Source organism: Pseudomyrmex gracilis, unplaced genomic scaffold (assembly GCF_002006095.1).
Source record: "Pseudomyrmex gracilis isolate BER0280 unplaced genomic scaffold, ASM200609v1 scaffold_2327, whole genome shotgun sequence".
NCBI classification, from domain to species: Eukaryota; Metazoa; Arthropoda; class Insecta; order Hymenoptera; family Formicidae; genus Pseudomyrmex; species Pseudomyrmex gracilis.
The window spans coordinates 12,033-16,905 of record NW_018022911.1 but is presented as its reverse complement, the minus strand read 5'-3'; positions in this window follow the sequence as shown (position 1 = coordinate 16,905).

Here is a 4,873-nt window from a genome sequence, read left to right as displayed (position 1 = left end):
GTGTCGAATCGTACGGTGTCGAATAATTTCGTGTCGACTAAATCTGTGTCGAATCGAGCGGTGTCGAATCGTACTGTGGTCAATAGAGTATCACCCGGCACAGGGCGCTTGGCGATAATGTCGACGACGGACCAGAAAACGGGAGACGCTAGTCCTCCAACTTCGCAAAAACTGGAGCGGGGCTCCCTGTGGAGTTATCACCCCTGGGATGCAGGGAGATGAGCCCAAGTAAGCTCATCTACGAAGGAAATTCCGCAGAACGGGCTGATACGGCCAGAGAAGGGCCCGCGTCGATACACACGTGGCCGCTGTCAATTATAGCGCCGCAAAGGGAAGAATATGATTGGCTCATTAAACAACGCAGAAAAAGCGCACAGCGAGAAGTGCAATCGCCGTAGAAGCTGAAATCATTGTTGCGCGTACCGTCAACTGCGCGAGTTCATCGTCTCTCACGTATGTCGTGATGTCGGGGTGTACAACTGTGTGCCGGACAACATCCAAGGAGGACTTGAAAAGACGATTGTGAAAGGGAGAGCAGAATGGCTGTCGATTTGTGGAGGGCCGCCGGCATACGTAAGTGTGGTTGGTTCTCTTCCGCACCTCTCGCGACTTATTGTGTTTGTGAATCGAATCTCGACGGGAACATATCCCGCGAGTTCGATATCGCGCGATATGTTGCCAAAAATATAGTGTATTGCGGTTTGATTTGGTCAGTGATAAGAATAATTACCGCCCTTTAGTTGCTGCTGCTCTCGTTCTGATCAGTCGCAGTTGCAACAATCCGGGCTTATTTTTGCTCGTCATTCGTGCGTGTTATGTTTTCGTTTTTTTTTGGTATTCTGTTTTCGTGCCGATATCGTCCGTTCGTTATAGTCCTTATAAAGTACGTAATAATGGAATCTTGAATTTTATGTTCTTGTAGTTGACTGAGTATTGAATTGTAAAAGATCGAAAATTACCGAAAACTTGTAGCCGACGGTCGCGAGATATTATAACAAAAGAAAACTCTATCATATAAATTGGCTGCCGGTCATAGTCGCTTCTCGCCTTTGAACTTTTACCGTGTATATTGTTTTCTTATTGTATTGCCGATACCAATCCAAGCCGGCGACCGGCAAGAATCATTACTCATTGTTTGTTATTATTAAAATTTAATATAATTATTATCCAACAAATATAATTGTTATCTCGAACAAGTTTCTCTGCCATTATTTACTAAACACTGCCTCCTGAGCCCACCCCTCTCCGTTATCGTTATAAACTGAGCTGCCGAGTGACCTTGCCGTCACGTCGAGATTAATTTGGAGAACCATAATAATTACAGTCAAAATTTTGTCGTGTGGGGTGTGAATTCACGCCTGGCGCCCAACTAATAGAATTTGGTGAGTAAATTTTATTTTAGTTCTGTGTGAAAGACGTGCAGTAGTTGTGCGGCGCTCCACCATAACATCCAACGCGAAGTGCCCGTCACAATATACATATATATATTTGTTTGCGTGTATGTATATTTTTACACCCGAGTTTTTTGAATTGAGTTTCAATTTTTTAATTCATATTAAATGCTGAATATATTTCGTAGTTTAGTAACTTCTCGAGCTTTAGTAAGATTTAAGTAATAAATTTACGCTGGTCGAAATAAGCGTTACTATCGGTTCATTCTCCGATAGATGTATAGAGTATTGCTAGACAAGCTCCAAGTGCCTCGGTAGCCTAACAGAGAAGGCGACGTCCCGGAAAGCCGGAGATTCCAGGTTCGATTTATGGCTGAGGAGTATTTTTTTGCAATATTTTGAAAATTAATTAGGGGGGTAGACGGGATCTCTCATATACATGATGCACATTCAGCATCCGATATAAATTAAAGAATTAAAATTTAATTAAAAAAACTCGCGTGTAAAAATTTACACGCGACAAATATATATATATATACGCAGTTTTCCGCACATCCTGAGATCGGCTCGTATGACTATAAATATTTTTTATTTCGAAAAAATTTTTTCTTTTGTCACACCTCTATGTTCCAATAAATGGTTTTGTAAAAATCACGTAAAATAAAGTTTTGCTGGGTTTAGTTGTAGTTCTACTAACAAATCTTTTCGTTGATGTAACAAAACTTTTAGTGGGCCCAGAAAATTCTTTCTTTGCTGTTTAAAACTTTTTTCCGTGCTGGAAACTTTTTGAAATACCCAGCTATGTACCACAGGATGTTGTGGAATAAAAAGACAAAATTCATATGGATTTTTACTTTTCACGAAAGACGAAGTTTATCCTGATTTCTTAGAATGTAAACCGAGATTATATATAAGGGCCTTTGCACAAATTCTTTCGTATTGCGGTACGTTAAGTACTAGTTATAAACTTAGATTTGGGCGTAATCTTGAACTTTATTTAACGCATAAACACAAATTAACTTAACGTAGCATAAACGTAGTACGTTAAGTTTGTTTGTGCGTTGAAGAAAATTTAAAGTTACGTACGAATCTAAGTTTATGGTTAGTACTTAACGTAACGCAACGCACTATGAAAGAGTTTGTGCGGAGGCCCTAAGTACTATTAAGCGTCTACTACGTATACATAGTATGTGTACATAACACATACTATTACGAGTAACGGCGTAACTTTTAGATAAATTTATCGGTAGACGTCGCAGACGCGTTCTCTGTTTCTCGCGAGTAACATATGTCACGTATGTTAATATTTATGCAGAGAGGTAATTATGCATTTTAGGTCACACATCACCAATTTCTTTGCGCTTCAGATATATTGTAGGGCAGGTCATACTGAGTGATTGTGTAAACAAATTTTGTGGGGGACGGCCTTAGTTTAGGAGATATGGCAATTTGAAGTTTCAGAATTTTAATGCTTTATTCTAGATATTACAAGCTGTTATTACGAACAGTTAAGTTTAGGGGAGCGGCCTCCTATTTCAATAATTTTTATATATGTTGTAAAGGTCATTGTCCCGAGTAATAATGTAAAGGTTTTAGGCGGGGGTCGTTGTTTGTTAAAAAGTTACAAGGGGAAGAAGTTTCACGAATGAATTCTTATTTTTCGGTCCCACGTACATTTCGTTCGCGTTTGAAACGCGTAGGCAGGGGGGCTGCGCCCCCTTGCACTCCCCCAAAAACCTAATCTAACCTAACCTCCGAAAAGGGCTTCGCTTCTCCCCGTGCTCCCCTCCTCGAAAATCAAGTACCGACTTTTCACAAGAAGCGAATGTAATTGGAAGTCGTAACCCCCCTCGGAAAAAAATAACGATTTCCAATTACATTCGCTTCTTGTAAAAAGTTTCTTTTAGAAGTTAGGTTAGGTTAAGTTAGGTTAGGTTTTAGAGAAGGGTGCAGGGGGGCGCAGCCTTCCTGCCTACGCCCTTCAAACGCGAACAGAAAAAACAAAAATACTAATATTGTTCCGAAACTTTGAACTGTTATATCTGCTAAACCAAAGCCGTTCCCCACGAAATTTTTTCACATAATTACTCGGTATGACCTGCCCTACAACATATCTGAAGCACATCGAAATCGGAGATGTGTGACCTAAAATGCATATTTACCGCAGTTCTTTGCAGATAGTTTTTTCTATATAAAAAAAAAGTACCGTACAAACGTTTACTTAGTGCTATTTTTTAATATCACTTCTTTTGTAAAACAGGTTTTTAAAGAAAGTATATTTTGTAGTATTGTTACGTCCAAGTGCGCAGAGTCACGATACAAGGAGACCGTTTACGCCTGCCGAATGTTTGTTCTCCTTTTTTTGTCAACCCATTGGGTTTTACCGAGGCGGAAGATGAGGATTTAAACTCGGAAATTTGAAGATGGACTGACAGGATTTTATAGGTACGTTTATGTATACGACCGATAATCCGTTATACTGCTTCTTAGTTACCAACTTAATTACCGACCGTTTCTTCAGTACCAACCGTTATTTTAGTATCGACTTAATTACTAATTGTTGTCTTATTATCGACTTATTTACCACCTTAATTATCGATTGTTACTTTATTACCGACTGTTATTCTAATACCGACTTAATTAACGACTTGTTCTATTACGGACTTAATTGCCGACTTAATTATCGACTGTTACTTTATTACCGACTGTTACTTAATTACCACAACTGTTGTTCCATTACCGTATAGCGGTGTGTACGGGTGTTAATTATTTTTCAAACATATTCAAACAGAGATATTAATTATTATTAGTTCTTTTTACTGGGTACAATGGTTTACGTCTTTTCTCTATATACACCTTAAATCCCGGCTTTGAGAACAGAATTGGTACCGGGTACACCACCTTTGGCTTACTAATTCATATTAATCTCCATTTTGGTCTAATTACGGAAATACGATCCTCTATGTTATTTGCGGAAGTCTGTTCACGCCGCGTCCGTGTTCGTTGAACGGGTGGTGATTGGTTCTAAGACCAACAGATCAAATTGACCTCCGCGCGCATAACTTCTTAGTAAATTCCTCAATTAATAGTTTCTGACTTCCTCGACGCGTGCGACGTCTTTTCCGGCGGGCTATGGTAATTAGATGGTGTGTCTCCTGGGAACAGATACATAGAATAAGCGTGCAATCGAGTCGCACCACTCTTACTTTTGTATCTCGGAAGGAAACGACAAGCGTGCACTCGTGTGCACCTCTCTTGTCTATAGAATTAAAAGAAAACGACAAGCGTGCACTCGTGATGCACCCCTCTCGTCTTTGGAACTGAAAGGAAATGACAAGCTTGCGCTCGTGACACACCTCTCTTGTCTTTAGGATGTGACTAACGCGAGAGAAGCCAGAATGTAACTAATAACTGAATGATTTAATTGGAATAAAAAAAAAACAAAAAAAACATATACATATATATATGTATATATTGTGACG